The sequence below is a fragment of the Stegodyphus dumicola genome, chromosome 11, assembly GCF_044657685.1.
Source record: "Stegodyphus dumicola isolate Sdum_Otavi_A_Nest chromosome 11, ASM4465768v1".
NCBI classification, from domain to species: Eukaryota; Metazoa; Arthropoda; class Arachnida; order Araneae; family Eresidae; genus Stegodyphus; species Stegodyphus dumicola.
This window is the reverse complement of record NC_140778.1, coordinates 70,678,295-70,691,810: the sequence shown is the minus strand read 5'-3', so window position 1 is coordinate 70,691,810 and position 13,516 is coordinate 70,678,295. Positions and strand designations below refer to the sequence as shown.

General features: G+C 31.5%; 1 non-coding gene across 1 annotated transcript; it reads left to right on the top strand.

The window, feature by feature from the left end:
- Positions 1-12,547: 12,547 nt before the first annotated feature.
- LOC146994093 (U5 spliceosomal RNA) lies at positions 12,548-12,666 on the top strand. The gene has a single exon (XR_015044206.1). It is a non-coding gene; the product is annotated as a U5 spliceosomal RNA (small nuclear RNA).
- Positions 12,667-13,516: the final 850 nt, after the last annotated feature.

The following is a 13,516-nucleotide window of genomic DNA, read 5'->3' as shown; positions in this document are numbered from 1 at the left end:
CCCGCAAACGGGCTGGCTGCATGGGCACTTTCGTGGTTTTCCCCATGTGTAATATGTATACGAGCCAGTTTCCCTTAGAAAATTCTCCACGAAGGCATCCCTCCCTTTAGGTATATAGCCCTCGTGCGCTTTGCCATAATTGAATAATCCTAATCCATCCATGTTTCTAGTTGATTTTTGATATCTGTGAAGATCACCACCCTAGAAAGATGATATTCAGTGCAAGTGTTTGTTTATATTTTTGAAAATGCCGGTCACTTTTGGAAGTGATCGTCTTAAGGAGATGGTCGCCAATCGTTTATGGGCTACTAGATGGTCCGGCTCTGAGTAGGTTACGCATTGGTGCATTGTAAAATGCATTTAAATCCTCTCTAATACGATCATCTACGTTTCTAATTATTTTGGTCTTTGGTGGAAGTGGTCATCTTAAAGAGATAATGCTCGATACAAGTGTTAATTTCTACTCTGAGAAATTATTTTGGAAGAGGTCGCCATAAGATGATTCATTGCATATTAAATGTTTAAATCCAGATCGCGTGGTTATGGGATCCATTTTAATTAGATTTTAAAATTTTAGTAAAATAAAAAATCTGAAAGGTTTCAGATTTTAAATTACGTACAAAGGGGCCTTTTCTTAACATTATGTGTGTTACCTTTATTTATTAAACATCATTTTCTTCGCACTTAAACCATAAAATTCAGTTCAAGAGCAGTATCGCAAAATAATTTTAAATTGAGCACATTTTTAGAATTTCCGATTCCCAGTCTCACGCGCTGGAGATAAAAATGTTTTTTCTGTACAACATTGCCATGGCTCGCTTTGAAATTCTTGAGTTTGTTAATCAAAAATTCGTTACAAAATATAAAATCGATAATAAAACGAATTCCAGATTTCAAATTTGGGCTTCCAGTTGCCCATATTCGCAGTAGGATTACGTCATTCGAAACTCGATGGCTGTAGGTACCGTTGTTTTATCACAATATTTGGTGGCAACAGTTTGAAAAGTGAAACGGACATTCAGAGTGATTCGACGCAAAATGAAAACATTAGTCCCTCAGAGACTAATAATTTTGAAATAAACCTCTTAATTTTAATAACTGTGGTATTCTTGTTTTCAAACTTAAGTGCAAATTTAAACAAATGTTTCCTGTGCAGATGCGTTACTTTTAATTAAAATCAAATGAGAAAAAAAAAATTATGCGAAAATTAATTAGGTAAAAAATTTAGTCCGATTCTTATCGCAAACCGTAACTTGAAATTGCATCTACAGCTGTTTCTTATACCAAAGCTCAGGATGAATTAGTTTTCTGTTGTGCGTCAATAAATGTTTCACTAAACCGCAGCTTAAGGCTATAACTACATGCAGTGCGAGGAGAGTAATTACTAAAGACCTGACAATGACCGACGCTGGGCAACCCGCCTTTCCCCCCTGCCGTCCATCGCGAAAGCTTCCCTCTTTAAACAACCCTCTATTTTTAACCTTAGAGAAGAAACTATGGAGGTAGGCTCCATGGAAGAAACAAGCAGCCAACACATCTTCTTGCTTCTATTCGCACATGTTTCCGGTCATCCGAAGTTACGGTTGTTGAGATAAAACTTTTATCACCCAGATTGGCGATCTTTCTAAACATGCCTTATATTTTCCATTGCAAACGAAGGGGGACATTTTTCCGTTCCTTATTTTCCGGGGATATTCTTTCCGTTTCCCTTTTTTCCGGGTGACATTTTTTCCTACAACCGTATTCTTTTCATGAATGATGAAAAATAAGTTAACAGTTTTTCGAGCAGATGCTCAAAATTATACAGCTTTGAAGATTAAGTAATGAAAACATAAACTCTTATTTCTGGTTATGTGCTGAAAAAGATATTACCCTTTTCAAAGAAAACACCTAATAGCGGAATCTCCAAGTCGACAACGTAAATATACCTCCAGGGGGTACTGAACTAAAAGCTTACCACCTTTGTACATTTTCTACTTTATATGGGAGACCATTACCTTTGTGCAAGGACAAAAAAGCATCCGCTATCTATTTTTCTCAGTTCTTTCATTTTGTTAACTATGACGAGAAATGGAGCTGCCGAAAATTCTAAATTTATTGTTTCTTCCAAAGACTCTGATTTCAAGTTGTGTATTTGTCGTCTGTTAGTAATTTAAGGCTTTAAATTCAGAAACATCCTTTCATCAGTAATTACAGTACATATAAACACAATATCATTATTTAAATTCAGACTTTAAAAACTTCATTTATGTTAAACTATGGAAAGCGCAATATATATATATATATATATATATAAATTTAAGCAGTTTATTTCATGAAAATTTATCACATTTTTCGTAGGAATTATTAAAACTGTTTTGCATGTAAACTATATATATATATATGTAAACACACAATACAAAACACTGTGTATACATATGGTGATGTAAGTTTGTGAGCATGTGTGCGCGTGTATGTTATATTTCCCTATATATCATATCAGTATTTTATTGAAAGTAGTTGTAGACAACATTTAATAAAAAAAAAAACTGAAAAGTATAGTAAATCTCAAAATGATAGTGCAATTATGAAACTGAATATTACATGAAATCGAAAATTTATGTGAAGCAACTATGGAATGAAAATAAATTCTAGTTAGGTTTCACAGCATACAAAATAACACTTTAATCTAACCACTTGAGTAAAACGAATGCCAAGAAAATATCCTGAAAATGTATATCGGGAAAAAAAATCTCCGGAAAATGCCTCACGGAAAATATGCACCTGGTTAAAAATATCGCTAGAATAATAAACAATGTAAATATTTTTATCAGGTACATATACACATGCACCTTGAAAAATATTTGTAATTTTTATACTTTGTAGAGATATATAGAGGATTCTTTAGTATTAAATATATTTTTCATTTATTTATTACAAAATATTCTTTCTTACTAAAAATATGCTTAATGATTACATCGTTTATATATCCTAATTAATTATTAATATTTTTTTAGTTTTTTGTTATTTGTGTTTCGTTTCTGAGAATTATTAAAATTCAAGCAATCTGAATTTTACACAAAAATAAATTCTTTCCTTAGTGACAAGTATAACTTTTGCATTTGAAATTATTCATGATAAATGCAATCTTGCTTTTTCGCCAACAGAATGTTTTGGCTTATTTGACTACATCAAAGCATACTAGAGCTGTCTGCCTAAGAGGAGGGTCTCTTCGTGGAGGACTTTTTAAAGGTTAGGTAATTTAATTACGGCAAAGCCTCGAGGGCTATCTGCCTAAGGGAAGGGATGGCGTCGTGGAGGACTTTCTAAGGGAAACTGGCTCGTATACACGTTACACATGATGAAAACCACGAAAACACCCATGCAGCCAGCCCTTTCGCGGGATTCGAACCTCGGACCGAACTACCAGTGTTCAGCGACTTTACCGCTCGGCCGCTGGTGGGCCCCAGGACTTTTTAAAGAAACTGCTCGTATATATGTTATATATGCGGAAAACTATGAAAACGCCCATGCAGCCAGCCGTTCTCTTAGAATCGAACTTAAGTCAGAACTCGGTATTCTGCGACTATTCAGCGACTTTACCGCTCGGCTGACAGTGACAAAATGTATGCTACCTATACATTAATATACTACATAGGTAGATTTGTTTCCGAGAAAGAGATGCGAAACAGAAAAGATATGCGAATCATATCCATCTCACTGAGATGAATATGATCATTTTCAATGTGCCATTTGGTAGTGCTCTATTTAAATTGTCAACGCGTAAGTTAAGTGGGTGGCCAAATACAAGACAAGACATTTTTTAAAGCATAAAGATAATTAAATGTATTTTAAAAATTGAGTTTGTAATCAAGTTTCGCTATCTAGGAATAAGACATAGCTTGCAGTTAAGTTATATTCTTTCTTAAACAAATATTTCTTTTGTTCACCTATTAAAAATAACAATCAGCAGCGTGTATTTTTGAAAATATCCCTAAATGCAACATAAATACACGGCAGATTTCTTTAGGGAATTCTTTACGAAGACATTTTACCACTTAGGTGGAAAACGTTTTGCTAAATTAAACTCTAAATTTACAAAGGCGATTTTATGAGAAAACAGAAGGAGGACTCTACATTGAACTAATAATTAGCAAGTTGCTCATCAGTGAAACATGATGGCAATCTTGTATAAAATGAAAATCAGAACGATATTATTGCAAATTCTTCAATAAAGCATCTAACGTATTGCAAATTAAAAATTTAAAAAAGCGTTCTTTATTTTGTGAGTTTATTTGTGAAACTATTTGAGAAATAACCTCATTTTATCTTGTAATATTGGAAAATATTTTCAGCTGTCATTATCTATCACAAATTAAATACTTTGAAAGTAGATTCATTTTAAGCTGTTTAAAATATTATTTGTGTTCGTGCTTAGGGTGAAGAAATGTTTGTGTGCTGTGTTCATTCATAAGTATATGTATTTCGCCAGGATTTTGATTTTGCACTTCCCAGTTTTTATCAAATAACATAAAATTAGCATTTCATGGGGAAAAAAACAACATTTTTTGTTTATCTTTAATTTAAACGACAAAGGGATTAGAATTTTTGTTACTTTTCAAAAAGTACTTAATGAAAGGATGGATTTCGAATTTGAAATGTTTTTGCTATTTGGTTAGTAAATTAATTAATATAATGTAGTATACTACTTAGTTAACTATGTTTTTATTGGGAACCATTTAAGGACATATTATAATGGTGGAAATTACTTTTGTTCTTTTTTAAATTCCTCTATACATTATAAATTTAACCAATTGATAAAAATTTGCATTATACAATAAAATAAGTACTATAACACAACAACGATAAATAGCCTTCTTATATAAAAGCCCCAATTAAAATTACTAACTAAAAAAAACGAACGTGGAGACATTTCTATTATGTAGTAAAGTAAGCTTTAAAATATTTTGGAAGAACTGGTCAGAAATTATGTGAAAGAAAGTGAATCCAATTTTCATTTTAAAAAATTTTCTTATAATGTGTGAGCTTATTTTAAGCCATTTTACCTAGTAATAACAACTTGATATTGTTTCAGATTAAAAATAATGAATGCAATATCATCCATATTTCGAAATGGGCTTATTTAGTTATGCTGTTATAACTACTAATAACTGTTGATGAAACATTTCCACAGCAACATAATTTTGATCTGCTATGCAAGTTTATTTATGTGTTTATTTTTTAAACAAATATTGAATCGTCGAATGTAAAAAAAAAGCATTAATAAAATCTTTAAATACCCATCTTTGAATTTGAGTTCGAATACAGCATATTTAAAACAAGAGACTATTACAAGACTTTGCTAGAATCCTGTTAGCCGCCCAAGACGCTTTGTTAGAAGGAAACAACTGATTGAAAGCATGTGTTCAAATTATCACATCTGTCATTTATCTGTCGAAGAAAAGGTAGGACTTTTGTATGAGTACGTTTCAAACCTTGTTTTCCCGTTCCGTAAGTACGCCAATCCCCAGGGGTGTAATTAGTCTTTTAGGACAAATCTGAACTACTGCAGTTCTTCCGAAACGTGAAGAGAATATACTTACGATGACCTTACTGAATGATCTGAAAACCATCTGCTATTCTGAACTATTTTGTACTTTCTTTAAAAATGCAGAAGGTTATAAGTACAGGTTTTTTGCGCATCTACAGTTATTGTTTTCTAATTACTGTCATGTAACATAAATGCAAAAGCATTTAATATTTATTTAGTCTTTCACATAATATGTCAAAACAAATTTCTCTTAAGTCATCTGTTTATGGATGAAGTTGCTATGTGTATTTCTTTAATTTATGCTATGGAAGTTAAAAATACAGCGATCAATAAAAAATATAAAAATTCTGCACATGTGAAATTAAAATTATGATGCTTGAACACCATCTCCAAAACAAGAGACTAAATTAAAAAATAAATCATGTTTGAGCTAAAATATTAATGTCTTGCAAAATCTTTCTAACATACGTGACAATTTTCGATAGAGGGACAAGCTTTTTTTTACTGCTTAGACCTAGAGTACTTTTTTTTTTTTTTACTTCTTACTAAACAATCATAGATCCTTTCTCAGATTTTACTAATCAGGTCTTGCTGGCCTAAGATGTAATACTCTGATAAAGAAATTCTAAAAAGTTTAGCTTTTTTTATTTCAGTAATTCTGAATACTTATAAAAATTCGGACTACTACAAATTTTAGTAAAACTCATCCTTCATCCTTGATTCAAAAACTCATCCTTGATTCAAAAATGTGCTTCAGACCGCTGACGAAGTTTTTAAATTAAAAAGAAACTGTATTTGATATGGTAATGAAGTTAAAATATCATTGAACCTGCTTAGACAATATTCAATCTAAGAATGCTACTATTTTAGAGAATTATATGCATTTCAAATAAAAAATAGCACAAATAATTATTATATATTCAAATTATACACGACTACTGCGTCATTCGCAAACAACATACATTCAAAAAACAATAAAAAATTTTTAAAAAAATTCTTACAGGTTTCAGATTTTAAATTATGTCCAAAAGGACATTTCTTTAACGTTTTGTGTGGTACCTTTATTTATTAAATATCATGTTCTTTGCACTTACGCCATAAAATTCAGTTCAATAGCAATGTCGATAATTAATTTTAAAATGAGCATATATTTAGAATTTCCGGTACACAATTCCGCGCGCTGGAGATAAAAAGGTTTCCACCCCCGTAGAGTGTTGCTATTGTTTGCTTTGAAATCGTTGAGTTTGTTACTCAAAAATTCGTTAAAGTTTCACAAAATATGAAATAGATAATATCAAATTTGATCTTCCACATGCCCATATTCGTAGGAGGATTACGTCATTCAAACTTGGATGGCCTTTTTTCAAACCTTTTTTTTATCACAATGCCAGAAATATACACACATTTACGCAGATTTTCATTATTTACTTACTTCAAATGTAATGCGGGACTCTAACATTTGGTGGCAACAGTCTGAAAAGTGATTCGCCGTTTATAGTGATTCAACGCAAAATCGCAAAAACGAAAACAGTATTAGTATTTAAAACAATAGTCTCTCAAGGACTATTGTTTTAAATACTATTAGTATTTAAAACAATTAGTATTAGTATTTAAAACAATAGTCTCTCAAGGACTATTGTTTTAAATACTAATACGCCCCTTTGGACTAATAAATAAAAATATGAAAGGTTTCAGATTTTAAACTACGTCCAAAGGAGTGTTTTTAAAGTTTTGTGTGTTACCTCATGAAATATCATGTTCTACGTACTCAAACCACAAAGATCAGTTCAACAGCAATATCTCAAAATTGTTTTAAAATGAGCGTATCTTAGTCTCTCGCGCTGGAGATAAAATCGCTTTGAAACTCGCTTTGAAATCGTTTAGTTTTTAATCAAGAATTCGTTGAAGTGTTATAAAATATGAAATCGATAATAAAACAAATTTCAAATTCAAATTAGGGCTTCCATTTTTGAAATTTTGATAGCTCTAGGTACTGTTGTTTTATTACAATGCGAGAAACATACGTACATTCATGCAGATTCTTCATTATTTAATTTCTTTAAGTATAATACAGAGTGATAAAATTTAGTGGCAACAATTTGAAAAGTGATCCGCCGTTTATAGTTTTCAATGAAAAATGCCAAAGCGAAATTAAAAGTCCTTCAGGGCAAATTGCCCCTTTGAACTAAAAATAAAGTAAGCAAACATAAAAAAGTAAATTTTCGTGCTTCTTTTCTTAATAGTATTTCGTTTTATTTATTTACTGCGGTTTTTTTTAAACTGAAATTTGTTACTTTTAGAAAAGTTGCGGATTATATTTCGGACATTCAGTTGTTAGGCTGTAGGTTGGTTATTTTAATAATTTATATAGCAAAATACAGAAATTTTAACACTCCTTTGCCTTTCTGCTTGTAGTTATTTTGCGTTGAACAATGTAATTACAATTATGTAAGAAAATCAAACTCATTGAATTTTTTCTAATAAAAATCGCATTGAAATCAATGTTCATATAAAGATTTGGAATATTTGAAATGAATTTGAACAGAACTTCATCAAACCAGTATGAGCGACGAATATTGTTCCAAAATGAATAAATAATCCGCCATTATTATTTTTACTATAAAATTAGATTATGCTTCATAAACCAGTTCAAAATACGCTTATTATAAATTACTGTTGATGGCTAATTTTTATTTGAATTATTGCTTAATTATGTTATTCTTTACATGTAATTATATATAACTCATATTAAATCCAGTAATTAAATGCGCTATTCGTTCGCTCGAATAATTAAAACTTATAACTTGTCGGTTTTAATTATGTATCTATATATCCATAAGTAAATTTGTTTAAATAGTTCCTAATGCTATTTTTTAATTGAATTCACGAGCATTTCGCATATTTCTGAACAATCAATTTAAAAACTAAAGGATATTTTATGAAAATGTTATCTGTTTAAAGAGACTATTGAAAAAACATGCTTACATGCTATTTATTTCGCGAAGAATGTCCACGTTTGTTTGTTGTTTATAAACAATTACATGTTCAAGCGTTTTATTGGCGATTAAACATAGCGGTCTAAAACGAAAAAGAGCAACCCTCTTTGCCTCCTACTGAGAACTGTCATTGAGAGATCTCCAGGGTTCCAGAAATAAGGGGGGCAGGAGACATCTGCACGGCCGCTTTAAGGCGGTCATAACGCTTTCGAGGTCTTCACCACTGACCGTCTGGAACCGTCAGTAACGCTTTCGAACACTTTTCCAGTGACCGCCTAGAAGCGTCCGTAACGCTTTCGAGGTAGGCTGTCTTGACCGCCTAAACCCGGTCATAACGCTCAGAGGGTTAAAGAAAACCTTTTGGGGGTAAAATCATCCACTTCATCGGGTTTTTCAAACAAAGCAGTCAGTGGTCCTGTTACTACCTGCTGACCTAGAGAAATTTCTCAGAAACTTCGAAACGAGAAACGAGTTCGAAGAAAACGAGTTTTATATTTTTAAGAATTTCCATTCTGACAGCAAGATTTTGTTATTTTTCATATATAAATGAAAAGAAACTAATTTGTTTCTAATAAAGAAGAAAAAAATTAATAAGCTTATTTAAATTTTTTACACAGCACCGAGTAAGGAGACGAAATTTAATTTTCTTTATAAATATTTTTCTCAGACAATACTTTAGTGTTTTTCAAATTACGAGAATAGCGGATTAGTGCATGCATTTTCAAATCAGATTTATTTAATTAATATATATGGATATGACGAACAAGCACACTTTCGCACACATACACTGTATATTAGTACATACATAAAAATGAAATAAAATTTGAAAACAAGCAATTTAAAAACTACTGTATTGAAAAATTATTGAAAATTTGTTTTTACCTCATTATTTTTTTCGTTATATACATTTACTTCAGTTTTTTTTATATGCATTTACTTAATTTATTTTCTTATATGCATTTACTTAATTTTATTTTGTTATATGCATCTGTTAATGTTTTTGAAAAATTTTTAGATTTTTTGAGTATGGCAAAGGAAACGAGATCTATCAGCCGAAAGCAATGAATGTCTCCATGGACGACTTTCTAAGTGAAACGTACTCATGTTCATGTTACACATAGGGAAAATCACAAAATTCAACCAGTTCGTTTGTTTGGGTTCGAATATGAGTCGAAATAGCGATAATCAGATATCTTAGCCAGGAGGCCATTGATTGCGTTTGACAGATTTGGAAACCTTATAAATAGTATTTAATAAATATAATATTATTAAACGAATCGGATTTATATAAAGCAAATAAAATTCTTATATCGAACAGAACTAAAACTCGATATAACTTACACTGTTAAACTGATGTGTAATAACACTGATAAATTAAAATACTAAACGGAATATACATTAATTCTACGTAGATAATTTTTTGTAATGTATTTCGCTTCGAATGCCTGGCCGCAAAATCCTGATTATATATACCCTTATTTTAAGGTTATCACATATCCGATGGTTTGACTTTTACCTCAAAACACAAAGAATCCACAAAATTCAGTAAAATTAATAACTTTACATCCCTGTTGAAAATTCTCTGAATCTTTTCAAATATAAAAGCACACGCGCCAAGCAGTTTGCTTTAAATAAATATATGCAGCAATGAAAAGATGCGCTTCTGACAGCAACTCGTTTCGAAAATCGAAAATTTTTCTAAATGTAAGATATTTGTCGCTTAAATTATTTTTTCATTAAACAAAAACAAAATAGAATCGCATATTATTAAAAGAATTTTATTGATAATTCAGATTCTGAAATCAAGAACATTGTTGTTATAAAGAACAAAGAAAAAATAAACAACATATTTCATTCAACGGGGGCCAACTTTGGCGCATGAACTTTTCAACATAAAAATATTTGAAGCATGTTATGGATAAAGGTTTATTTGATTATGGCAAAGTACTCGATGGTTATTTGCCTAAGGTGAAGGATGCCTTCGTTCGAGGACTGCCTAACGGAAATTGGCTTGCATACATGTTACACATATGGAAAACTAAGATTATCATCCTGGCAACCAGCTCGTTTGCAGGGATTCGAACCCCGGACAGAACCAACAGGTGTTCCGTTAGACTCCGCTCAGTCGCTGGTGGGCTGTCCGATAACGGAAAAGTTCTAAATTTCATATTAGAGGAAAAGTGGTAGCATAGTATAATTCGAAGTTATTGCCATTTCAGTAATGTGAAGAGATTTCAAGAATGTTTAATTATTTTATTTAGCTTATGACAAACTAAATAAAATAATTAAACATTCTTGAAATCGCTTCTCTTAACATAGTGGTAGTTCGACCTGCATTCAAACCCCCGTGAACAAGCTGATTGCATGGGAGTTTTTATGGTTTTAACTTTTTGTAGTGCGAGATTTTCTCCCTTAGAAAATCTGTCACGAAAGCATACCTCCCCTTAGACAGATCGCATTCACGTGCTTAATAATCTAACAAGCCACACCAAACACAACCCGAGCGAGGACTCGTAGTCAAGGCACGTCATCATGAAAGGCTAACTAAAATTGGCACTATTCACATTAAACATGCCCAACAAACATTCGCTAAAACTGGTATTCAGGCAATCCATTCATCAGGATTTGAACCCGCTTCAAACTATTAGTATTCAACGATTTTACCGCTACTTCGTTGGCGGACTTTTGTAATATCTATAAGAAAAGTAATCGCAAAGACACAATCATTGCGTACCGACGGATGAACTTCGGAATTTAAAGAATAACTTTCATTCGCGCTATTGCTGTTAGCATTGACATTTGGACAGATGTTAATTTATTTTAAATTCTTTTAATGTAATTAATTTATATCTTTAAATAATTGATCTTCTAACTGTAATTTTTGTGCGCAGTATATCTAACCCTTCCGTACACTAACTGTTTTAATTCATTTACACTCCATTAATTTTAAGAGATTTTATATCGATAGATTTCTTTCCAAAAATGTTTCAAGGATTACATATTTTTTCTTTAGATTTCAAAACATTTTGGATTTAAAATCTTAATAATAAAATTTTTAAAACAGATATTTCTAGAAATTCCTTCGTCGTATTCATTTATTCCATTTAGTTGAAGTTTCGAGTAGAATGTCTTCCTTTCAACATTCAGATAATGCTCCGCCCTTATTTCCCGCCTTGTATTAGAAATGGCTGTACCGTCCCCTAGCACAGTTTCAATTTGCTTTTTCATAGGATTCGCACATAGAAACTTTACAAGTAAGCAAAAAAGAATTGAGTTGAGCAAAATGAACTGGATTTTTTTCTTTTTCACTGAATGATAGAATTTGAAAAATGTCGTTAAGGCGTGGTCAGGTACCAAAAACTGGTAGGAAAACTGCCAAAACTGGTGCCAAAAACTGGTGCGAAAAACTGGTACGAAATTTTATCGGATTAATCATTCTGTTTAAGTGATATTTGCCAACATACAGGAAAAAAGATAGTGACATATAAAAAAACTTATTCTGAAAACTTTTATTCCGTAAGGAAGATGCATAACATACGGCATTTATTAATTATACTTAATATAGAGTTGTAAAAACATCCGATAGTTTAAATAATAGTATGTCAGGCCTTACCAGATTTCAGTCAGCTTATAAAAAATGTAAGTTACTATGTTAATTGAAATTTACGATGTAAAAGTAAGTTAAGAAATTTATGAAAAATTCTTATGCTAAGGTTCTAGACGAGATTATGCTTCGAAATAAAATTGTCATTTATCACCAAGAGCAGCTGCATTAATTTAAATTAAACAAATAACAAGTTCCCGTCTGATTTTAGTAACATCCGTAAATAAATAAATTCAAACTAAAAAATGCAATACTTTTAAGATTAATAAGTGAGATAAATTAATTCTTGACTGTTTATTTGAAGAAATGGTTCTAAGAATGATTAACCTCAAAGAAAAACTAATATTTATAGCCACTATCCACCAGTTTTTGTACTAACAGTGGTGAGTTTTAGATTTTTTTCAAACTTCTCTCTTTATGCTCTGGTTTCCCTTCATCATTCGAGTTAATCTTTCGCCTTTTAGTAAAGATTACCGTGGAAAGGTACATTATAAAGAGCTTGAAAGTACTTTTGGAATCCCGCTTTGTGGTGGGATGTAGTTAAAGAAAAGAACTCAACAAGTGTAGTAAATGATTATGCGTTGAGTAAAATGTCATGTTCGTCCTATTGCGCACATGATTAGTATTATGCGAATATATGTTGGGATTTCTTTAAATTGAGAAATGATTTCCTGTAAAGTGAAATCGCATCCTAGCAAAATAAAATCCATAATCATGAATTTCGCTAAGTAAATTCAAGGAAGTGATAGCAAAGAATCTGTAGGGAGTTAAGTATATGAGAATAATCGAGTAGAATCTGAAACAAACACATAAAATTATTGCAAGGTGATAGAATAAAATAGTTCTTTAAAAGAAAGGAATTTGATAGTAAGCACTTTAGATTAAAAGGAGAAATAAAAATATAATTTAAATGGAATTAGATGACAAATTGAAATCAAAATACTGAGAAAAATTTATTAACTAGTGTTTTAAGAAATAGAATAAAATTAATGAACGTATAATTAATAAAAATTATTCCCGAGCATTCAGCGCAAGTGAAGTAAGGAAGGGCCACACCTGGCCTTCGCGGCGCACTCTTCGGGAACCGTCTAGGCTAAAGAGATACTTTGGCATGTTCTTATAAAAGCTAAACTAAACCAGTGGGCGGGGCGTGCGTCACCGACATGTCCGCAAGAAAGAGTAGGGACGATCTGGTTTACTTTAACACTGAAACCTATAACGTTTGTTATCACATAACTGTTTTTCATTATTAAATGTAATACGTTGTATAGTGATGAGAATATGAAAGTCACAGTTAAAGCACTTTTTACTGCATTTCGCGCATTTTTTTCACGCATTTTAAAACAGCATATCTTTAGAATTTCCGCACTGGAGATAAAGCTGTTA